Raw genomic sequence first — 26,505 nt, forward strand, 5'->3', positions numbered from 1 at the left:
CTTCAGTTAAGGCAGAAGTGAGTAATGGGACTACATCATCCAGATCCCTATCGTTTGTTGGCGTATCTGCGTTTTGCACGGAGTTTTCGATTGCATTACGATATTTTTCCCAGTCTGCTTGATCGTAGGAGTACCTTGTTATGAGAAAGGGTTTGTGAGGAGTTGGTGCAGGTGCGTCAACTGTAAAGATTATAGGTGCGTGATCGCTACCAATGGGTTCAAGTATATCCACGTTGCTATTTGTAAGGAGGGAAGTCGATGTAAGTACAACATCTGGAGAGGTACTGCTGATTGGTCTAGATGGTTTCGGAAGTTGGTGGAAATGGCAATTTTGGCAGTTGACTATAGTTTGGTGAAATTGTCGCTTTTCGGCTTGTGGTCGACTATGGAGATTTATGTCGGCCATGATTATGTAATGCTTGTAGCTGTTTTCAATGTAATTGATAAAGTTGTATGGTATAGGATGTCCAGGCCGAACATAGATGGTTGCTAGGGTAATGCTTCTGTGTCTCAGATATATTGTTGCTATGCTGTATTCCGGCAGGTTGAAATGCGGTGGTAATGTGTGTTCTCTGTGCGGATATGATTTTCGAAAGCCAATTGCGGTCCCTCCATTTGCACGTTGAGCTTCCGTTGGCCCATCATGTCGAATCATATTATATCCGCTGATCTTGGGTTTGGATTTTGGCGTTAGGAATGTTTCGTTGAGGGCAAAAGCTGATATATTCTTTTCCTGCAAGACATTCTCAAATAAGCTTTTGTGTTTTGTTAAAGAGCTAATATTTAAGAAGAGAAAAGAATAACCCATGATTGTTATGAAGAGTCTGAAAACTGTTTTAGGATGTACTTGTGTTTTCAAGAGGGTTGATATTGAAATGGACATGTGGTCCCGTATACGTAGCGTGTAACTGCAGTTTGAAAAGTGTTTTTGCAGCGAGTATGACTTGGTCCAGAATATGTGTGCGTAGAAATGGCTGGATGTTTTGAGTTGTAATAGTAAAGAATCGTAGCAGATCTTCCACAGTGATTGGGTCCATTAGTGAATTTGCCGGTTTGGTTGAGCTATCTATGGTTCGGATGGGAACAACAAGCTCAGGGTGATTTGGTTCTGGGTTAGGTCTGGCTTGGCATTTATAGCTGTAAGTAGGATGTCCTTCAGAGCATGTGTTGCATTTAGGCGGGTTCTGGATGTTTGTACAAGTGTTGGTAGAATGTGGCCCAGAACAGTATCCACAGATGGCTGAATTTGGACAGTTGGTTGTAGTGTGCTGATTGTATGTTTGACAACGTTCACAACGCACTGACAGTGGTGTTGACGTCCTGGAAGGTTCGACTCTGTGCTTTCGACAATATATATAGGCTCCATTGTGCAATAGTTCGTCCACGGTATCTTTATCTACTGTCAGTATTCGAACCATATAGGTTGGTCCGTTGTCATTTCGGATTCTCATGCACTTGTGGATGGTGAGACCTTCTGCCTGAATTTCTTCAGCGATTTCTGTGTCGGTGTATTCAGGGGGAACACCCCGAATCACCACTGATAGCATTGGTACTCGTTTAGGCGGAGGAGGTTGCTTTGGACGTGTAGAGGTTAGTGGCTTCATATTGGCATTTGTACCAAAAATTTGGTAGGAGGCCTTGTCTCTGATAATGGTGGAGAAATGTGGGTCAGTAGATTTTATAAGTATTCCGTTCCTGGTGAAGACTATTTCATTAACTGAAGCTCTTGGCACATATTTTAGGATTTGATTTAGGATATGTTTTGGCGTCTTGTATTTGGTGTCGTAGTTCGAAAGAAGGAAATTGTACAGCTCTGGTGTCTGTGTGTTTACTTCGGTCTTGTTCTGTCTGGAGTCTGTTCCCTCTGGAAGTTTCTGCTTTTTGTTGGCAAGTGGTGACCTAGATCGATCTCGGGAATCCATGGAAGAGCTTCGGGAATTTGGGTTTTCTAGCTTGTTCCGGCCTCTGGCCCTGACATCTCTAGGGACAGTACCCCCAACTTGTTGGGGGAGCCCTTTATGCATCGCTTCCCTTGCACTACTTTGCAATCGGCGAGTGAGTGTGGAAGCTGCACTTTGCACGTGATGGAGAGAGTCAGAGTCAAAGTCTCGGAACAGACACTTACCAAACAAGATTTTAGAACCAAACAGCCAATGAGAAACGAGGACAGAAACCAGAGCCAACGAAAGAAAGAAAGGAAGGACTGGTACTGTGACCAGAGCTCCACAGGTGAATGTTTGGGGCTACAACCTAGTTGCGGCCACCTGAAAAGTGTCGTTCGAGCTAGATATCCCTTCGCAGCAAGGCGTTCAACAAAGTACCTCGGGAACACCAAACCACTGTGTAGACTGCAATTACCTCCAGTCGTCCGTTCCAAACGTACTGAAATTACAGTCACAGCGAATGTTCCAAGGGGGGTTTTCTCTCGACGCACTGACGTGGTAAAGCGGGGTTGGTGTGCAACGTATATGAATTAGTCTATAGAGACTATGCGTGAGATCTTGTGTGTTTGGAGGGACAGTGTCCGAATTGTATACCCTGGTCCCGTTGCTGTTTATAATTTTTGTAGTTTGTATTTTTGTACAATTTGTTCACTATTTTTTAGTGGTTATGTTGGGTTCTGTGGTGAATGTATGGCATGTGGATGCGTTGTTGTAGTGTTTTACGTAGGTAAATCTCTTTTAAAAAATAACAGTGGTTAAAAGTCCAAAAACTAGAATGAATAAATCACCATTTATTAGCTACAAAAAATGACCTGATTTAAATCTTGATTTAAATCGCGATTTAAATAAACCTGATTCAAATGAATCCACCTTGGTTTAAAACAAAGTATCATTGTCCCATTTGTGATTAGCCAGTTCTGGGACAAAACAATTACTATCAATATTCTAAGCGTAAAGAGACAGTCATTCATCTATTTAAAATTAAGTTGCTAATATTTCAGAGGGCTAAATTAAGATTTTCTCTACGGGGAAACCAATAGACGTTCTACACGACCTTGGGCTTTACTCTTAACACTTAGAATGCATTTACCTAACTGTTTAAGTTCCTGATATATGAATATGTCTGTAGCATTTAAAGGTACATCGTGTTTGAACACCCTGTCTAACACTATGGCACATTTTGAGTGCACAGGCAATTTGCAAGCATTTCAAAATCATTTCACATTTTTGAGTCTTAACATTGACTGTCGCACAGGTCTCTAGATCACATGATGAATAAGATATGTAGCCACCCCTTGACTGAAACATGCAAGAATCAAAACACGGAATGTTTTTGAGATTCAATGAACGTTAAGTTTTGTTTTTTTAGTAAAACTGAGGATTAAAAGTGGTAAACGTTGTAAGTGCCAAAAGCGAAAGCGTTGGGAAATCGCATCGTTCCGCACATCAATTGGGGGGAAATTTTCGTGAGATAGTTTCTAATCATAATCCAATTTAATATAATGCATGTTATGTAATAATAAGAACCTCTCTTTATAATTTAAATTAAGTAAGAACGTGTACACTAGTGACCTCTTTACACGCCCTTTGAACTACTTAGAGGGCTAGCCACATTTCACGTTTACCACATTATAAAGCATGGCACATTTTACAGTTTAACGTGGAAAACGGTGTTTGAATTATTGTGACACTTACAGCGTTTACAATTTTAGTCTTCATTTATTTTCCATATTTCTTTCTTTGGCTATGTCCTAAAGAAAACGCTTATGTTTGAGCCAAGGTCATGGGTATTAAAATCGCCAACACTAAGAATTAATTATCCTCTGGACTCTTAAACTCACATCAGTTTTAGCATGTGACTAGGAAAAAGCTTCAGTTCATGTACGATCGTGATCCATAACATTGCCTTTATACGAATATAACGCCCATGCTTTCCTCTTCAATAAAAAAGTGCTAACATTCACTTGATATGAAAATGCACTTTCCCATAAACGACTCACGCAAAAGTTACACCAAATAAAGCCACTGCTACATTTCGAAGTTGCAAAAATTCCTGTCGGACATCAACGCCAGGCAAGCAGCCAAATTTATGGCCCTGCGAGAGAGAGAAATGTTTCATCTTTCTAGTCCGTGAACCTGCAATGGGCATCAGAAGTTATTTTTAGAACTCGGTTTATGACCCAGCCTAATCGTGCCCAACTTTATGGTTGTTGGAATCCACAGGCTTTACAAAATAGCTTCAGCCATGAAATGAACCAATAAACACATTTGTAGAAGAATACGGATCGATTTTTACATTAGATCATTCCCCACATAATTCCAACTGCAGGATTAACCACTGAAATAAAAAACGAATTTGCTTTTGTTTTGCTAAAACATATTTTAACAATTTTATTCATTAATGAGGAATTTTCTATTAAAATGAAAATAATAATCCTCCAGCTTGAATGCCTCTGAACGATCCTTGTAGAATTTTTTGCTCGTAACTCAAATCATCACCACGAATGAAAAGGCAATACAAATTCCCTCCAATAATTTTTAACGAAGCGAAAATGCACATTCTGTTGGAAAATGTTTGCAAATAAAGCTACCATGAAGAAATTAACTCTTCATTTCATTCCAAGAAATGCGAATAAAATATGATTCTGTTCTTGCCACTCCCAGCTATAAACTACAATACTGATTAGATTAGAATTCCAATTCTAGAGTCGTGATAAAATTTAAAAAATGTTCTTATTGAAGGGGAGCGTTCTACTTAACGCGTACCCTTTTCAAAGCTGGTAGTATACAATATCAGATTTCGGAAGAAATTGTTTCACTTCACGCTGAATGAATATCTCTTATCGAGAGGGGTACATTTTCAAGATTCTGAAATTTGAACCAAATTTAACAATATCACTGTTGAAGTTTTATGAACATCACGAGTATATTCAAATTTACTGGGAACAATTTTTGTCGGAGTTTTCTGTGCACATAGGATCTGCCACTGTATTTCTTTCACTCTCTAGCACACACGCACAAGCAAACAAATATAAAATAACTGATTGATTGATTGATTGATTTGGTGTTTTAAGTCCACTTTATGCACAGTAAGGCTAATTGGGACTGGACCTACGGTTTAAAGTGGGATCCGAACCACTATGTGCCTCCACCGTGTATCCAACTATAAACTAATTGGTAATGGTAATTGGTAAAGAACTTACCATGCTACACGAACTACGTAGTAAACAGGTATCTCCTTTTCAAGATGATGATTCAATTTATGATCCTTTGTGAGTAAACTATGTGCATCCTTTCATCACCATTCATCCTTATCGTCGGGATTAGCCGAAACTGTTCTTACATTACGAAAAATAACAAAAATTCAACAACATGCAAATACATTTTTCTCATACTAACTACTCACGATAAAAACTTGTATTTAGCCAGGAAAGCCAAAATTGCCTGACATTCAAGCAAGGTCCTATTGACCCATGGATTTATAAAAATGATAGAGTTGTAGAAAAGTAAATTTCATTAACCGACATGTTGTTGAGCAATATCTGTACAATACGAAAGCGATACTAAATTAGTGCACAAAGTGACTGTTTTAAAAGTTATCTATATATGTTCATAGAGCTTACTCCAGTGCGCCCATTATTATCCCCCGTGGCCTAGTAATTTGAGTAATATGCTCGTATTCTCGTCACCGACGGTCCCACGTTGGAATCCTGGCGAGGGTGTTTATTTGTGAGGTAGCTAAGATGTCACAAAATTAAGCAAAAATAACAAAACATATCAATCCCGTTCCTCATGAGCAACAAAATATTTGTCGGTTGAGATAACATGCACTATGTTATTCTGTAACATAACATCTTGACTAAAGATTTCTCTAATTGTAATTAATTTTCAGGAATTACTTTTCATAAAATGTACTTGCCCGTGCCAAGTAACGGTACCTAAAAAAATTCCAGAGCATTAACACTAAATTAATTAGTCTGATAGACCTGCAAAAGAAACTCAATGCAACTAAATTCGATCGGCTCTGAGGTGCAAAATTCGACCTTATATTGACCTGTCGATACACCGGAAAGTGGCAGATGTGAAGATTCAAGATTTTCTATTCTGGAAGGCCTAGTATATACTACTTTAAGGCTATGTACTGTATCATTTTGTGTACCTTTGAGGACCCAAACCATCAAAAGTAAATACCGTATTTGCTGGCGTGTACCATTGAACCTCCGTGAAGCAAATTGCAAGAAAATTACACATATACGCCTTTTCCCATACACATCTTTGAGGAAAAATCTTTATAATTAAATTTATAAATAATTTACAGTAATTCAAATATAAAGTAATATGCAAGTTTACTTTTAACAAATAAGTTACCTAACCTAACTAGAAAATAATACATTTCAATCTTCTTCGTCGCACACCGCAAGTAAATCTAACTTAGAACAGAAAATTTCAAGAATATCGGGATATAAGACGCACTCTCTTTTTCAGGCCTATTTTTAAAGGGGGAAAAGTGTGTCTTAAACGCCGGCAAATACGGAAATAATCTATATATTCAAGCACAAATCTGAAATTTGTTAATTTGAAACGTCTGCATATAAAATTGACGAAGATTGTTCGTCAATAATCAGAATTACGAAAGCCTTCATTTCTCCAGCCTTCGGTATATCATTGTCGTGTTTTATAGTAAAATCAGTGACTTCATAGAAGCCAACAAAGAAATTATCATGCGGGGAGATATCGATATAAAAATATTATGCAAACCTCCAGACTGAATCAACAAATCAACAAAAAAAAAACCAGACTACAAATTCAAAGATGATCTCCCTTTTACAGACTTGCCACACAATTCAATGATCTCTCCTCAAGTATGGATATTTTTTTTCCCGAGCTTGCCTTTCGGTCTTCTATTAGAAGAGAAGTTTGTAAATAATAGCCTATCAAGTAGTGCAATCTTTTACTTATTTTTTGTTGATTTGGTATTCATTTTTGTGTTATTTTGTTACTTTTTTATTATTACTATTATTATTTGCTTTTTCATTGTTGACAATTTTAGTGTAAAATGGCCTCCTGTGCTGTATCTGGAATTTTCTCAATAAATAAATAAATAAACAACAACGTGTTTGCAGGTTCTCTTTACGAACCACCAGACTACACCCTTGAATGGAAAATCACAACGTGGCGGATCGCCTGAGCGTCATCGCAGCGACAGAAACATACGCGTGCATCGATCCTGCCAGTTCATCGCGCTTTTAAAGATGGCTTAATCCCACATTGCGCGGGTTCTGTAACGACGAGTATCGGTCCGCTTTGCGTATGTCAATGCTTGCCGATTTACTCGTCCTCCGAGGCCGCCACAAAATCCCCGATCAACAGCTTCATCGCTCGCCGCTTGCTTCGCACGGCGCCACCATCTCTCGTCAATTAACTGTACAGTGTTGGACATTCCAAATGAGAGAACACCGATCCACAAAAACACACACTGCAGGAACGAGATATTGTGATATGTACGCATTATAAACACACGACACTAATAGCATGGAATACGCAAGCCCTTCACAATGAACAATCCTGTTTCGTAAGCAGTTCAAAAAAGAATGTTTAACTACTTCTAGTTACTTAGGATATGCGATTACTTCGTTCTGATATAACAATCGTATGACGTAGGAGAATATAGGGTGCCTGATAAGTCAATACCTTTTTTATAAGTTGGTAATACATAGTGTAGAAAGCATTGTGTAATGGCAACTATCACAGGGAATGAAAACTAATTCTTTACCATTTATGTTGCAGATAACCGAACACGTCACCAACGCTTAGCACAGAAGCACGAGCAAGAATTGCTGCAATGGGTAAGTGCATTTCTTGAGGAGATTGGAATGTGTCAGTGAAAACATGACGAAAATTGCATCATGCTGGGTTCCAGATATTTTCAGCATTGTGCATCCATCAGATATGGCTAGGTATTGTTGCTAGAGTCTTCATGCAAGTATTGATCACATTGCCGTGCAATTTTGTCATGGGCCACTTTCATTTTAATCCAAAATCGCTCTTTTATCTTGGCAAACATTGGTTTAGAGTAATATTCAACCTCGTACATATCGATCACTTTTGGTACTCCACACATCGACATGGGTCCCAACTGATAATGGTCACTCTCTCATAGCACATGCGCGGTGTTATTACATCTTCCTGACGTGTTGGGACTTTTAAATTTACAGCCCACGTGTGTGTGTGTGTGTGTGTGTGTGTGTGTGTGTGTGTGTGTGTGTGTGTGTGTGTGTGTGTGTGTGTGTGTGTGTGTGTGTGTGTGTGTGTGTGTGTGTGTGTGTGTGTGTGTGTATGCACGTGAGCGTGGGATTTAAATATAAGTACGTACAAGAGGAAGGAAAACACTTGCAGACCTATTGGATGAGATAGAGATTAATTAGTAAATTGCCTAATGTAACATGAATTTTTCAAAACTAAACTTTAAGATAATGCAGTAAACCCTCGTTAACACGAATCCCAAGGGACCGAAAAATCAAGAGTTCGTGTTAAAAAAAAATCGTGCTAATCAGGGACTCAAATTTTATTTCTACATCCTCTACAATTTTCAGTTTTGTTTGCAGGTCTATGCCTGTCTTCTTCCTCTTGGCCATGACTCCCGTCTTACTGCTTGCAACTTGATGTTTCTCGTACATTTTAATGAATAGAAAAACCCATCTGAACATACAACTGAATTTGTTGGTTAAATACGTATAAGCTCATTCTTGACACCATGATCGCGATTGTCGAGCAATTGCACCGAAGTTTTAATCTTGATGTTACTCGTACTGGCTATGTTTTAAAGAATAGAAAAACACATTTGAACACATGTTGATCTGAATTTGTTGGTTACAATATTGTATAAGTTGATTGTTGATCGATTTCTTACATACCTAGCAGAGGAAAGACAAAGGAACAACAGAAGAAAATTATGAAAAACTTTGAAAGTTCGTGTTAAATGAGATATAATGAAGCAACGGACTAAGAAACCGTAACCGAAATTCGCGTTAACCGATAAAACTTTCTGTAAGATATAATACATTCCTGCCGGGACCAACATTTTGTTCATGTTAACCGAGTGTTCGTCTTAAGCGAGTTTGTGTTAACGAGGGTTTACTGTATCTTAGTTTTCAATATATTGTTGATATAAAAGATCCCCTCAATTTTTTTCGTGATTTGGGAGAGACTTCAGCCCAGTCCGCCCTTCCCTTGAGTATGCCCTTGATGCTTGCTCAAAATTTTAGCGAACAGGAACGATTCTTAACAAGGACTCACGAACAGAGTTGTCAAATCTTTCGAAACAGAACGAATCAACTTGTTGTACCATTGATTCGAAAAGAACAACTCTTCACGTAAAATAGAAATTTCTCCAATTAATTCTCCTAGCAAAGGTCTCCATTTCTCGAACGAGAGCAGTTGGGAACACGGTGTTATTCACGGATTGAGAACTCGTAACGGGAGACAGAAACATCTGTCAAAATTCATAGACAATATCGGACAGCGAGTGATTTCTACCTCGATATTTCGTGTCTTCTGTCACCAATTCATCTAATTACATTCTGCACAATGGCAACATCAATTAATATGGCATATTAGCTGCTTATGAGAAAGCCTTCACTGCCAGGCAGTAAATCAAATAACTGTGCAAGGCTATCTGCATCAAGAGAAACGCATATTGTGATTCTCTCTCCTAACTCAAATTAGAACCGTCGTTATGGCAGGATACTTGTCAACTTTAATGCATTTGGAAACATCAGAGCACGGAGCTGCGTTGGACGATTTCAGATATCCCGTTCTTTGCTTGTATAAATTCATATATGGGTAATTCAAAATGAAGGTGCAACTTTACCCAGTTATTATGACGTTACTATTTATGATAGAAAATCAGACAAAGCATCAATATAAAGAACTCTGAACGTTTTACTCACATGACTCACATAAAAATTCAACATGGGAACCACATGGAACGCGGAACGGTCCAAATGATAATAAAGTACTTACTATGCACAGCAAGTCGTTGTCAACGGTTTCGAGGGCAGTTGTAACTTTATGAAATCCTTCGGAAAGATGAAATATATGCATTACTACCGGAAATATCTGCACCGTTGTGATTGAATCAGTTCTCGATAGCTCCAACACACAATACACCTTCTAGTGGTTATTAGCCATTTTGCGACACTGGCGATCCTGGTGGAGCATCTGCTAAGCAGAATAAGCCCGCTAAGTTGGAATAAAACTTCCAGAGTTTTTCTTTACATTGATGCCCTGTCTGATTTTCTTTCATAAATACTAACGTCATAATACCTTTGTTAATTTGCACCATTCATTTTGAATTACGCTGTATAATGCATAACATATCACGTTTTTAACATTAAACACAACATTTCAATTCTTGATAGTTAATAATGAACAACAGTTGAAACTTAAAAAAGAAACACACTATATTTTTTCCCAAATTATTGTAATCTTGTGAAATTTGAAAACCAGTTAGAGGTGCCTTGTTTAGCACTGACTAAGAGGTGTCTTCATATTCAAAAATTTCTGCTCTACCTTTTTCAAAATGTAAATCTGGAATTGAGCGTGTCATGAAAGGTTCTTCACAATTTGATTTTTGATACTTTTCCCATACACTAGATTTCAGAGTTAAATTTTCCTGGCTTTCCTGGCCAGCACAGTATTTTCTTTGCCACCCAGCACCTTCTGAACGCCCATGAATTTCAGTTCATCTGACTTCTTTTCAGTTGGCTATCCTTTCATACTACATAATTTTGCAAAGAATTTGATCATTAAACTCTTGTTTTCTTGACTCACTTATCTGCAATTGCACTTATGTGCAACTATTGACAAGAAAAACTCATCCTGAATCTTGTGTTTATAAGAAGCCTGGAGAGTAAATCTGCAATGTGCATGTTTTTACCTTGAAAATACTACATCCAATTTCGAACAAGTGTTCTCGGGTAACCAGCCAGGTTAAGTGAATGTTGCCTTCCAACGTTTCGAGCGTACAAATTGCTCTCGTCATCAGGGAATATAGAAACGGATCGCATCCTCTCATCCTTCGTCATGTCGGATGCTATGCTGTGAAGTTCCAGGCGTGAGACTTTGCCTTCGTATATTAGTTAGTCGTATTTGTCTTTTGTCATGGCTGGTTATTCCTGAGTCGGATAATGTCACTGCAACTGTCGAAAGTGTAAGGATTGGGTAATGGGATTTTAACTTGGCGTATATTCTAGAGAAATGAAAGGTGTAAAGGTGGCATCAGGTGTGCTGCTAAGAGATTGACGTAATTAAGGTGATGCCCCTGAAGGGAGCTGGAATAGATACGTATTGTTTTGGGTAAGGGGCGAGCTGTTCTTGACTGAGTTGATTATGAATATTTTGGTGGGAGGATGCTCAATGTCTGGGTATTTAGGTTGGGTGTTAGTTGAATCTGGAAGTTCTTGAAGATCTGACGGAATGCATGTTGAAGACTAGGTCTTCTCGTGTGGAAAGGTCACCCACCCAAGTAAGTGTAGAGTTAAATATATGTCTACGATGGGGCGGAGTTTGGACTCTGTCTTCCTATTGGCTCAATCTGAATCCTGCTGTTCTTATTGGCTGGAGCTTTGTTTTTACTGAGAGTGGATTCCAGGCGTGACTGAGCTGGAGTCCCACGTCCCTGTTGAGATTGGTACTTTCCCATGATATGACTATGGCTTCTTCTACTCGTCCTGTGTCTCTCTGTGATGCTGTGTTCTGCAAGTCCTGACTTTTCTGGTTTTCATATGGTTTTCCAGGCTTACTGCAACTTAACGTTTGTGTTATTATGCGGACCAGAGGTATCAATGAACATTTTTAATGGTTACTTAATGACTCAATGAAGATATCACCGCCATGTTAACCGTCAACTTTCGTTTATAGAGAATGTTGTCAGTGTTTTCACTTTACTTTTTACAATATTGCAATCTTATGTCATGGTATAGTCTGTCCTGAGAATCTGTGAAGCGAATAGTAACAAATGAACACGTGCAAGGGAATTGGATTGCGTGGAGGGGACAAAGAGATTGCAGCTACCAGTGGTGTGTACTGCTTCGCTCCGCTTTCTCCTCTTCTCTAACGTTATGTGTGGCCTTGCTCCAGAGATTATCGGTATAGAGTATATGTCCCCCAGGACATGAGTTTTCTAACAGCAGGCCTGGAAGGAATTCACTTTACTGTACCAAAAGCATTGTGAGCTTCATTTAACTTTTTCAGCTATTCTCTGTCCCGAATGTTTCGGTTGCAATTAGTGCATAACATTGTTTTCTGCTGCACGCCTCAGCTAAATAAGTGAAACTGTCAGCATTCTCGTTTGAGCCAGCAACAACTAACGAGCTAACCAATCTTCAGTTCGATTCCCACAGCTGCCATAACAGATGTATTTGACAGCAGCTGCGTTATGTCGTCAACACAAATTACGTAAATATTTGAACAGGGTCACTAATGTTAATAACGTCATCACACCGAACAATGCCGCTTGCGATATTTCAAATAACTTGTCAACGGAAACAAGGCCAGTGTTGTTCCGTTAAAAAGCTTTCCAAACGTCCAACATAAATAACAACCTTATGGCTCCCTGCGAAACACGACTGGTTTCAAAATAACCAAGTCACGCACACACAGGCATCTCCCTCCCCCCAACACACAGAGTTACAATTCTGATTTTTTCAATCACAAATCTGATGTTATTTTCGGAAATGTTTGTAGTTCATTTTCCAAGAGAAAATGTGGAAATACTCATGGCGAAATCAGCCCTGAAGCAGGTGTAAGGCAACGCATGTTTTGATATCTGTAAGAAATAGTTAAAGTTCATTGATTTTATGTTAGTTTCGGAATTATTTAACGTTCATTGATTTTATGTTAGTTTCGGAATTATTTAACTTCCAGGGTACGAATCACCACTGAAAAATCACCCTTATTTTCGTATCTTTCTGTAGCTCATAAAAATTGTGTGTACCTGAGAGACCGCCAGCTGTATGAAGACAAAATGTAATGTACTGATTATTGCCAGTAATTGCCCAACACAAAATTATTCAACCTTATTTTACCCGTGCCGTACGAGAAACTTACTTACCTGAGGAGGGCCTCACAGGCCCACACTTTTTTAATCACTAAAATTCAAGAAACCATTTTGTTTTTGAAATTCCTCTTGCTTTGTTGTTTATTGAAGTTTAGTTTTTTATTAATTATAATTATTACAAAAAATACCATCATTTATAAAAAATAATAACCAATTATTGCATGAGTGTCACACACATATTTTACCATTCGCTAAAACTCACATAAAACATATTTTTAAAGCTTCTTTATTTATAAAGGGGAAGTTGTTTACTAATTATTATAATTGCGAAAAATACCATCATTACCAAAACAAATTGTACACTCTCACTAGCATGAGTGTCTCGAATAACACGCTTTTAAAGATGGTGCCTGAAACGCCCCACAAGTTCATTTTGCTTCCAATTTACATTACACTTATGTTTTTTATGAACAAAACTAATACAGAATATTCAGAACACTTTAGGGAACAATGTAATTTATTTTCAATTTTTTTTAATTTTCACAATTGAAAAATTAAAAAAATAGAGGTGGTGGGTTTGACAGTCCCCTCCCACTAGGGTATGCTAGGCTTAAACAGGTCAGCCCATATGACTCCACTTTGAAAACGGAAGAAACTAACTACAGTAATAGCGTAATATATGTATCTTAACCCTCCGTTGTTCGACATGTTAGCGCTAACATTGAAATTCATCTGCTAATAATCTATTGTAGAATGCGAAAGCTCTTTGAGACGCAGTATAACTGTCTTTTGTTTTGTTAGGGTTGGGAAAATAGAACAGGGGAGCGTTCCCTTCCGTTAGTAGGAGCTGTGCCGTGATTCTGTCAACAAATTGGCAAAATGTTAGCGTGACGCTCACGCATCGACCAACCGTGGGACTGTATTTTTCATTTTTTATTTTTTTGTTATCATGAATTTTATTGGTTTTCCTGTGTCTAAATGACTTTTTTCATGATGGACAATACTCATATATTGCGATGGTTAATACACGATACAGACTATGAAAGCGTACGCGAGGAGCAGTGCGATGTTCTTTGTTCAGAAGATAGTGATGTGAAGGAGCCTGGCACAAGTGCTCATGGCAGCAACAATGAAGTTTGAGCCGTGGAAGATGACAATCAAACTCAAATAAATGTTCCTGGGCTAGAGTACAATGGAAGTGACGAAGCAACAATGTGGTACATTCACATAATGAACAAAAAAAATGGTATTGAGAACCAAAAAAGATCAACGAAATTTTAACAAATAGACGTGTTAGCCTCATGCTAACATGTAGACCATTGGCGATACTCCGACATAGTCGACCAACGCCGGGGTAACGAGGTAAAAAATTCAAAAGCAGAGAAATGTGGAGAAAGAAAACTACACTTAGAGAACCCTCTTTACTGTGACAAGTTAAGACAAGAACATTGAACAAATTTGGTAAAGTTTTGAATTAGTTGCTTCATTGTTGGTTGGTTGGTTGGTTGATTTAGTGTTTTAAGTCCACTTTATGCACAGTAAGGCTAATCAGGACTGGACCTACAATTTAAAGTGGAATCCGAACCACTTGTGCCTCCACCGGGTATCGAACCCGGGACCCCTTGATTACAAGGCGACGACGCTACCACTGCGCCATCAGGGAGGCTTGCTTCATTGTTGTATGAATTGACGTACGATAAGCTCCTTTCAGTATTTGCACACTATTCGTATGAAGGTCCCGGGTTCGAATCCCTGCCTGGAGATAGATTTTCTTTGTGAGTGTTCCTTCATAAATTTCATCACTCTTTCTCATCGTCGCCATTAGTCAAAAGTGCAAGAAAAGTAAGTCAATCAATATTTCTGTGTAATGTCGGTGTAACAACTTCTTGACCCAAGGTATAACATTGCGGTAACGTTGAAACAAAATTACTAGCTATTTATATAGATAAGGTATATTGATTGGGAATTTTGTTTGTGTTATTCAGAGAATACAAATGTGAATATCTGCACATGGAAACACAAACATCGCACATGCTTGCAAATGACATGCGAAGTTATGACACTGAGAATTGGTTACACTCGTTGGTTTAAAATTAGAAGTTGAATATGGGAACAATTTCAGTCCTAATTAGGTTTCATATATAAAGTAGACATTAATCATACACGACCTATCAACAAGAAAGTGTCACTGTGTTGGCGCATTTTGAAGGAAAAATATATTACTACAGTCAGTGTTTCATGCCTTGAATAATGAAATTAGCATATGTTCCTTCCAAAACATGTGTAACACTTTCTATTTATGTTCCTAAGTAACAAAGCAGAGCTCTCACTAACTGACTAACTCCATTAATTCGGGGGGGGGGGGTTATATACAATACGCCCAGTACTAACTTACAACAGAATGAACCCCATAGTTCGGGTTTCGAATGGTCTTAAATTATCAATATTGTGTGGCATATTGATATCCAATAGAGTATTTAATACCCAGGGATATATCACGCTGAATGTGAAATGGTTCGGAAATTATGACCATGAAGATAATAGTCGATATCCAATACTTCACACATTCCGCGGGAAAGGTTTAAGATAAGAGAGATTTATTAGAAGGGTAGCCAAAGAACAAGTGTGATATATCGATATGTTTAACCAGATACCTACACACATGTGCGAATATGATTATTGATTAGCGCTCAAAGCTACTAACCACTTAGTTCTGTACAACTCTTTAGAACCAACAATGCAGGCATTTCTCTAACCTTTGAGTAAGAGTGAAAAAGTAGGTCTCTACATTATCTATCTTTCTATACCCGAAGGTGGCATGCCAATTGTCCATCCAGACCGTTTTCATTTGACAGAAAAACTTACAGAAAGTACCTTTAAGTTCGGTTGTAGACCAGTATCAGTAACTAGGAAACTATCAAATAATAGAAATACAAATTTGAATGAATGCAAACCTCTGTGCGAATTAAGTTTTTTCTTTTGGGGGGAGGGGGGACGATGCCCACTCAGTGGTGTATTTGTGACCCATTTTTTTTTCCTGCATACAAATTTGTGAATGTTACCAATCACTACACTAAACTATTGCCCTCTGGTTCTGAGTATTGTACCTTAATACACTGGTTCTAATCCAGGTCATGAAATCTTGTGACACAATTTAAACGTAATTTAAAAACGCTTAGTACGTGTATTTACATTTTAAGAAAAGCTATCGAACCAAAGTAGGAACACTGGAAACTTGACCAAATATTTATTGACAAGTTCATACTTAACGTCCATCTGACCCACCTACAAGTTCCTTGTGAACAATATGTAAATTATGAGCACTATGCAATGAAAACTTTAGTGCAAAACAGCCTGCTGTTATCTCGGCTCGGTAATTGTTCAGTTGCAGAATGGTGTCCTTTAAAAATACAGAAGCCTGCATTATTTTCAGCATGTCAAAAATAAATTTGCTATGTACATATCTATTGCATATCATATGTATATGCATATATATTCTCAAGAGATGCGAATAACGCTATGGTGTGTCTGTATGTGTCTTGTGTTGTAGTTGTGCTGTCTATTTGTGTAGTAGTTGTGCTGTCTAGTATGTTTGTGTAGTAGTTGTGCTCTCTAGTATGTTTGTGTACTAGTTGTGCTGTCTAGTATGTTTGTTTTGTCTTGCGTAGTAGTTATGCTGTCTAATTTGTTTGTGTTTGTCTTGTATAGTAGTTGTGGTGTGTATTTTGTTTATGTTTATATTGTGTAGTAGTTGTGGTGTGTTTGTGTTTATATTGTGTTATAGTTGTGATGTGTTTGTGTGTGTCTTGTGTAGTAGTTGTGCTGTCTAATGTGTTTGTGTTCATCTTGTGTAGTAATTGTGCTGTCTAATATGTTTGTGTTTGATTTGTGTAGTAGTTCCTCCATTCATATTGGGGGTTAGGCGTAGAGCTGACAACTCTGCACTGTAAAAAACAATGTCAAGAAACAGCAATATAAGGCCATGGATGTTCCCAAGGTAAAATATTCCGGAGGTAAAATAGTCCCCCGTTCGGATCTCCGGGTGGGGACTACTTTGGGAGGTCCCTGGACTAAGGATAAGATCTACGTTAGGAATAAGGATATTAAATTAGGCACCTGGAATGTTCTGAGCCTTTACCGGCCTGGGGCATTTCAGTGTACAGTTAATGAGATAGTGAAGTATAAATTAGATGTAGTAGCTGTCCAGGAAGTTAGGTGGCCAGGAGAAGGGAATTGTAAAAATAAAAATTATACTTTTTTCTATGGTGGTACTGAAAATCATAATTTTGGAACAGGCTTTTTCATAAATAATAGAATTATCTCGGCTCTTAAAACAGTAGAATTTATTAATGATAGGATATTATATGCAGTTTTACAGGGTAGGTGGTGTAAAATTATTTTAATAAACATACATGCTCCAACGGAAGATAAAGATGATAATACTAAAGATGATTTTTATGCAGAGTTAGAACAGGTCTTTGATCAATTTTCTCAGTATGATATGAAAATTCTGTTAGGTGACTGTAATGCACAGATTGGCAAAGAAGAGACATTCAAACCCACGATTGCTAAAGAAAGTCTTCATGAATTAAGTAATGATAATGGTGCCAGTGACCATTATTTAGTAATTGCTAAATTAAGAGAAAGACTCTCAGTGATAAATCATAAGCAACAAAATCTAAAAGTTCTAAAATTTGATACAGGAAAGTTTACTGATGAAAGAATTAAGAAAAATTACCAAATTAAACTGTCAAATAGATTTGATGTTTTACAGGATTTAAATGATGATGAAAATATAAATGAAACAGACGTAAATAAGAATTGGGAGCACATACGTAATGCAATAGAAACAGCAGCTAAAGAAAGTATAGGATACCATAAACCGAGAAAAAGTAAGCCATGGTTTGATAATGAATGTCATAATCTAATAGAAATAAGAAATCAGGCTAGACTTAGGTGGTTAAATAACTCTGATTATACAAATCTAAACAATTATAATAGAGTAAAGCGAGAAGTTAACCGCACGTTTAGAAGTAAAAAAAGAGATTACTTGAAAAGCAAAATTAACGAAATTGAAACAAACAGCAAAAATAAAAATATCAGAGATTTATATAAAGGTGTAAATGAGTTTAGAAAGGGGTGGCAACCTAAAGTAAACTTGATAAAAGATAAAGACGGTGATTTTCTAGCTGACCCAAGCAAAATTCTAAATAGATGGAAGAACTACTTTAATGGCCTTTTAAATGTCCATGTAGGAGATAAATCAGAAGTAAATGAAGTCCACACAGCAGAACCTTTAGTTCCAGAACCTAACTTGACTGAAGTTAAGGATGCTATTAAAAGGCTAAAGAATAACAAAGCACCTGGCATTGATTTAATACCAGCTGAGTTAATTAAATATGGTGGAAATTCATTAATATGTCAAATTCATAAATTAATTTTTTTAATATGGAATAAATAAGAAATCCCTCAACAGTGGAAAGAATCCATAATTGTTCCTGTGTTTAAAAAAGGTGATAAAATGAACTGCAATAATTACCGTGGAATTTCTCTACTCTCAACAACATATAAAATATTATCTAACATTCTTTTAACAAGACTAACCCCATATGCTAATGAAATTATAGGTGATTATCAATGTGGATTTAAACGTAACAGATCAACTACAGATCAAATTTTTCACATCAGACAGACACGTGAGAAAAAGTGGGAATATAATCAAAATGTCCATCAGCTATTCATTGATTTCAAAAAAGCATATGATTCGGTCAAAAGAGATAAATTATATAATATATTAGTAGAGTTTGGAATACCTAAGAAGCTTGTTAGTATGATAAAAATATGCACCAGTGAAACAGAAAGTAAAATTCGTGTGGGTATTAATATGTCTGACAAATTTAAAATTCATGATGGGTTAAAACAAGGAGATGCATTATCTCCATTGCTCTTTAATTTTGCCTTAGAATATGCTGTTAGGAAGGTAAAAGAAACTAAAGAAGGACTAAAATTAAATGGTGTGACTCAGTTGTTAGCATATGCAGATGATGTAGACTTACTGGGGGATGATGTGAATACAATTAAGAATAATGCTAAAATATTTTTCAAAACTGCTAAAGAGATAGGTTTGGAAGTTAACAAAGAGAAAACTAAATATATGCTTACAGGCCGAAAGCAAGTGTTAGGTAATAATCAAAATCTAATTATTGATAACTCATTTGAACCAGTTTCGAAATTCAAATACTTAGGAGTAATATTAACAAATGAAAATTATATTAAAGAGGAAATAAAAAGTAGGCTTAATTCAGGAAATGCATGTTGTCACGTGCCAGTTTCGCACGACACAATGAATGTTGCAAGGAGAAATGGTTTCTCGGAATCGACAAGAGATGGCAGCACGCTATATAAAGAGGAGCAAAGGAAATTATAAAAACTTAGAGCGGAGAAGAGGGATTATATATATTATAGTAAATTGAGAAATATATAAAAGAAGAGTTCAAATAATATAAAAGAAGTAAATAGAATGATGTATATAGTAAATTAAAAGAATTAAGAATATGGCCGCATATGGAACGTTTAGGAAAGTTATTAAGTGAGTAAATTAAATCAGAAATGTAACTCTCAATTTCTTTTTGATTCTCTGACGAGGAGGACATCGTCAGCTTTTGCATTTGTCCGTTCCTCGGTGGCGCTGTGGTCAATTAGACGCCCCGAAGCACTTTACGGTTGCGCTTCTTTTTAGTCGCACTGGGCCATTGGCAGCGCTTTTTATTAGCGATCCTGGTTATCCCCTTTGGTCGTTACATAGAAGAAACTAATGAAAATATTATGGTAAGAAAGAAGAAATTTTCCGATATATTAACAATCTAACGTATTTTTTTAAAAAAAATACTTGCGTTCTTTAAAACAGTATTACATTGTAAGATATTATAACCTAAACTTGTCCAAATACTGAAGAAATGCCCACATAATTGTTATTTATTTGTTGTGAAAACAGAACATTGATATGTTATATAAATAAGATTAAATATATCACGAACTTGCATAGATCCCTAATGGACAAGTCAAACTGCGTATTGCATGGACTATATATTCTTGCATACTTGAGCTTCGTCACTTCAACAGATAAACCAAAAGTTAACAATTACTTTGTAAATTTGAAAATATACGCATTAGTTCATGAACTTAAAGCTTTGACCTGGATATAAGTAGCATAAAGCTAATTTTTTTGAGCTGAAAATACACGTTATGATGAGAATTTTCTGAAATTTCTTAGACTTTACCGTGTTCTCTTCCTTAAGTATTGTGCAAATATGGTATTGTGCAAGTGCGTAGTGTGAATGAGAAACAAATGACGAAATCTTCAGTCCACATCTACGCGGACGTGCAATGCTGAGGACAATTCCTTCTATGCGGTTCAAGCCATCGTAAGTTTTTGTTTATAATATATGTGTATTCTGAATAACTCGCATGTTACGTTCAAAGAATATTGGATATTGAAGAAGTCATTTCTGAAAGGAAAATTCTAATTGCTGAATAACACAATACGAAATGTGTGGAATAAATTAATTAGTCAATGTTGGAGGTTTATTTCTGCTCAACACAATGTTATCCTACAAGTCAATCTTCTACAGCTAAACTTCCGAGAATCGATTTTACCTCGCTTCTCTCTCGCTATTGTTAACCATTATTGGATATATTCATAACAACCTTCATTATGTCTGTTTCTATTAGTTAATCTTCCCATTGTCTACTACAATTGAGGTTGAGAATCAGATCCGAACCAACGATTCGAGCGATTCCATTACACGTACCCTCGAAAACAGGGAAGTTTCCTTCACTAGAAACTCGTTGTTTTATAATTTTTTTTATTACATTTTTTGATGGACTTATAACATGCGTGTTCTTAGCTATCGTCATTGTATTGGATGTTAATTATTTTGAATTTCTTTTCCTCTTCTTCTAACTTATTTCAACAATGATGTGAATGAGAAAGCGATAAATAAAGTAGATCCATTTGTGGTATATCCGTTATCAGGAACCAAGCAACATAATTAAGCAGAGTGTTTTGCATATCAGCATAAATTAATCCAGCCTTGGATTCTCTTATTATTTTTTATTTGTTTGTTGAATGCCTAGGTCGGGATTCCAATTCCGGGACCCCTTGCGTAGCAGCGCACTGTGCCAAGTAGGTCTGCCGTTTCACTTGCATTTGTATAAATTGGCTTCAGGGAATAATGCAATTTTCACTGTATTAACGAGAAGTAAATATAACTTCAATTAGCAGGAAACAGTAATGCGAAATGATTTCTGCATTTCCATATTAAACCTAAGTATTTTCTTGAATAAATTAATTTCGAGATTTCACTCTGTCATTTATTTCAAGACTTGTTAATTGCTAGTCACCATGGCAGAGTGGTAAGTGACACAAAGTAATATTTCCCAGGTTCGAACCCTAGACAAGCTTGGATGTGTCATCTTTTTTCTTCTATCGCCGGTTACGTCAGTTAAGCATTTATCCGCATCGCCGCCATTAATTCAAGAGAGATAAAAGCGACTAATAACAATTAATTGGAAACAAACAATTAGAGATTTGTTAGTTGTCGTTTTTACATCATGAATTTGTTACGCGATCTTATCTTAGGAAAAAATTGATTTGTTAAAAAACTGAAAGAGCTACATACCTTTCAAATGAAGCAGGTGGGACCTAGTCTACGCGCTTTCTCAATGAACGTTTTTCCCGCCGGCGAATAGCAGAACACGAAAAGTGGAAGATGTTCCCTCCGTCACTTATCATACACGCACTCACACATTCATTCGCAACGCACCTGCGTAACGAAACACAAGCGTTCACTCACTGGCAGCACACGCAACCGCTTCCTCACTGCGGGGGCACTTTCCCCCTTCCAAGCACCGCTCACCAGAACTGCTCAGGTACGACGCTTGTCTCATGCACGAGAGCAACCACGTCACTGCACGACATTCCACACCTCTCCGCAGCCAGCAGAGCTCTGATGGACCGCTTGGAGAGATGCACAGCTTCCGTTGCCCTCTCTCTCTCTCTTACTCTCCCTGCCCGGGCCGTGACGAGCCGCTCCGGTTTGATCTTGCGCTAAAACTTCCCTTTCTGGGTCTAGCATAAACCACGCTCTGTGCTTTTGAATTCCTGGGTTGTGCGTGTGTGTTTGCTCCAGGAATTCTCCTACTAGCATTGTTTCTTTCTTCTCTCCACCTATTCTCTTTCACTGTGTCTAGGTTCAGCGAAGTTTCTGAAATATATTTTTCAGGACAGTTATTTGTTTGATGTAGAGGATCCTTCTTTTTGTATATGAGGAACTTTCAGTATATATATATATATACACACTGCATTAGTTTTTCAACCTTTCAACTTTGTGATTATATTTTAAAGGACTTGTGGCATTTTTGAGTTGGTTGATGTTTTATGTCCACTTTATGCACAGTAAGCCTAATCGGGACTGGGCCTACAATTTAAAGTGAGATCCGAACCACTATGTGCCTCCACCAGGAATCGAACCCGGGATCCCTTAATTACAAGGCGACGACGGTATCACCGCGCCATCAGGGAGGCACTAGCGATAAGATTAAATGGATGAAGGGACGTCCACGGACACATAAGGCAAACACTACACAACTCCCGCAGAGGATTCTATAACCCGTGGGTCTTTAGCCGGTGTTAGCCTCTCAAGTATTTGAAACCGAAATCTGTAACCCCTTCACTTTTTTTCGGGTGGCGCCGTCACTGATAATAATTATTTCACTCTCTTTCCTATTCTTGCTCTTAACATTCCGTCTCTACCTGTATTATGTGCCTAAATTAAGCCGTTATTAGGTTTTTATGTATTGTTTAAGGTTTGTAAGAATGTTTATATCACACAGAGGTATTATCTTCCTTTGGTACCGAAGAAAGTCAATGATTAACGTGTTTGAAACAAACTTTCTGTCGATTTCTCTTCCTCCAAGTCCATGATGTGTTGTAAAGTTACAAACGAAGCAAAATGTCTGGCGCCACTGTCACCTGCACAGTCCAAAGTGCAAATTTCTTATTCTTGAGGTATTTATCACCTTTGCTTCAGTTCTGTGCTTTGTTGCATACATGCCTTGTAAAGTGACGTTTCAACATTCAGATCATGTTAAATATGTAAGATGGTCCTCACAGACAAAACGCGGAGTTCAACTGTGGATAAGTTGAAAAAAAAAATGTTATGTATTCAGGGTAGTCACTCTTGGACCATGATAAAATTGAACTATAATATGTACAACCTGTCATACACATGTGCACATGTTACAAAAACTTGTCTGATTATGACAAACCTTCGAAATAATCTCCCGCATTGTCCATTGCATTATCGTTGAGTTTGATTGCATTATGCAGTAGATCTGAACGCTTCTCCCTAACGGCACGTCGTAGATCACAAACACTTCAGGCATGGTGGAGAGGATGGTGCTGCCGATGGTATTCCACGTCTTCCATGGCAGCGTGTTTTGGACAATGCGGGAGATTATTTCGAAAGTTTGTCATAATCAGACAAGTTTTTGTAACATGTGCACATGTGTATGACAGGTTGTACATTAATACATGTGTATGTCACAGGGTTGCTTGGGTTTTCTTTCATGATTCCTACCAACAAAATATCCATAATGGATACTCTTTCAGTTGTATATAACAAATTTTTAATACATCCTTCGATTGTTGAATTATTACTGGGTTGCCATGACTTACTCCCCAACCCTCGTAATAACAATATAAAGGGTTTGCGCGATTGTATTGTGTCCAAAAATTGAAGTTTTGTTTTTTTAACTGTTGTACCTAATCAGTATTTTTCCTGAATTTTGAACCATTTTACATTTTTTGGAACCTACTTCAGGCATTTTTTAGACTAATTTAAGATTTTTTACAACCTATTTTAGGATTTTTAGAGCCTATTTTAGGAACATAAAAGCACTCTTTTTAGAACCTAAAAATCCGAAGTGTACTAATTATCGTTCTCTCTCTGTTTCTCTCCCCCTCTCTACCTCTCTCTTACTCCCTCTCTTCCTCCCTCTCTCTCATTAATTCTCTTCGCCTTGTCTTTCTCTGTGCTCCCAAGCACACATGAAAAGAGAGAGGTCGTAAACAGTAACACGAAAACCTACGAAACTTCGTCGAGTGTTTCCCAGGAATATTGTAGAAGAAAGAAGAAACTCGTGTGTGGAGGAGGCGTGTTTAAAATGATCAACATGGAACCTTTCAAGAATCTAATTATATTTATTCTTAGTCCTTGATTCCTGCCTCTCAAAACTTGGTCGATCCGTTCGAGAGACGTAATTTGCTTTCGACGATATTTGCTCGAGCAACATGCCAGGTGTGGTTGTCTGTGTCTTAAATTGGACAATTATCAAGGATTACTTCCGAGAGTCGGTAGTATTGTACTCGGTCGGCTCTCTTTACCTGTGTAGAGACTGACTTTACGACTGAAGGAGGCGATTGCTAAGCAAATAAGGCATCCTGACTCAGAATTCGCCTGCCTCGTAACCTTATTTAATTTGTTTCGAAGGGGCGGCACCTGAATTGCCATTTGGAGCAAGCATTCGAGAGGGACCTGTGCAAATATTAGCATGCTGCTCCCTTTAAGATGGCGAGTTGCGCTGACTCACTCTCTGCGAAGTTGATTCAAGTATATCTGTGGAGGGTGTTCGATAGACAAATACTTCCTCTAGGGCTTAATCAAATAGGAAAGTATTCCGTAGGCAAAGTGGGAAGAAGGTGACGGTAGAGTAGATATGTAACTCTATTACACACACACACATACGCACATTATATATATACAGGATGTCCCGAAAATTAACGGTATAAATTAAGGAATGTGTTCCTCATATGCAAACAATGAAATACTTGGTTTCCGATTTATGGGCTTTTTATACAGCACGTGCTAACCGGAATGCCTTTACCTCCCACGGGTGGTCTATGACGCTGACTGCTTCACAGTAACATACAGGAGATGTTCAAGAAGTCAGTTTCCTGCCTCAGGACCTCAGTTCACGTCACATTCACAATAAACAGAATCTCCTCCTGCGCAGAAGTGGTAGAGCGTAGTCGTCCTCTTTCGGCAGCACGAGGTTCAAAATTTCCACGTTCTCATAGGCGGCGATGGATACTTTCAAATGTGTTCTTGTCTGGACATCTTCGGTGTGGAAACTTTTCATGGTACAAACGACGAACCTCTAGAGCATCGATATCCTCCAAACCATACATGTAGTGCATATCCGCTCGCTCCTGTGTACATTGTCTCGAATATGTCTACACAACATTTACCACTAACCAGAAAACTATCATATTGTGTTAAACAGTATCTTCTGTTGGAGGAAACCACAGGTTAGCATGTGTTGTGAACACCTATAGCTCTGAAACCAAGAATTTCAAGACCAATGTTTATACAAACTATTTCCATTGTTCATTGTTTGCACATGAGGAACACATTACTTGTGGGACACTCTACGTACACACACACACAGATATTTATATCTACGTATATATAGACTCGAGTCCTGCCTTTGACATGAGTTTTCGTTAGTTAGATAAAATAATTTTCTTTCATCCTCATCGTCGCGATCTCTAAAAAGTGAAACAAATGTGGCGCTAAATAAGGCAAAAATCAAATTGAAAGCCTCCACCAATTCTGTCCTTTTCCAAACATCATATCACAATCCCTCATTGGTTGAATGCAATTGGTGGCACATCTAAAATTTCTATTCAAATAAATATACCCTGGCAGCTCACACTTTTACACCACTTTTATATTAAGCCATTCTAGCGTAGTGGTGTGGTGTGGTGTGCATCAGACCAAGTGGTCATAAGCTCGAATCGGGATCTTTGTCCCTTTATCAGCTTCATCAGGTTACCGTTATCATGATTAGGCAATAAAATTGATCGGAACCCACAATATACAAGGGAAGTCAACTACGGGTGAAACCTATCTTCTAATCTAATAGTCTGCACAATATATGCTAATAACTATTTATGATACTCTTATATCTGAAAGCATTGATAATTACCTACATAAGTTGCAAAAAAATGCAAACCTACAACCTTGATTGCAGAAAGCAATCCAGTAGCCCTTCTATTCTCATACCTAAATCAAATTTTAAATAACACCTTCCAAGCTACTGTGCTCTTACAAAAGTTTATCCAAGTTTGCTTTAGACCAGATCAACTAAGCACAAAATATCCAATTAGGGAGGATTAAAGTTTAAATTACAAATCGAACTACTGTATGCCCTCACAGACGTCCAAATCGGGGACGTCTTGATTTCAAGGCGTCGGTGTTCATCTCAACGATACAGTAAGCAGTAACTTCCATCCCTTAGGCTATTTGTGTACAATCAGTGTCTTCATTTTGACGAAATACGCGAAATAAGCTTTAAAGTAATCCCAAGATGACGTGCTTGAAGCCATGGATAATAACGGCCTTCACATTTCAATGTAGATTATATTTTTTTATATAAGGT

The 26,505-nt window shown here is 37.7% G+C and overlaps 1 protein-coding gene across 1 annotated transcript in view; it reads right to left on the reverse strand.

Moving 5' to 3' along the window:
• The window catches only part of LOC145998630 (ly6/PLAUR domain-containing protein 6B-like), a 182,470-nt gene extending 160,479 nt beyond the window's left edge, over positions 1-21,991 (reverse strand). The window contains exon 1 of the mRNA XM_083135090.1: positions 21,684-21,991. The gene's annotated coding sequence lies outside the window, so the exon portion shown is untranslated. The remainder of the gene's footprint in view (positions 1-21,683) is intronic.
• Between the last annotated feature and the right edge of the window lie 4,514 nt (positions 21,992-26,505).

Source organism: Lepisma saccharinum, chromosome 14, assembly GCF_977018435.1.
Source record: "Lepisma saccharinum chromosome 14, izLepSacc3.1, whole genome shotgun sequence".
Lineage (NCBI taxonomy): Eukaryota > Metazoa > Arthropoda > Insecta > Zygentoma > Lepismatidae > Lepisma > Lepisma saccharinum.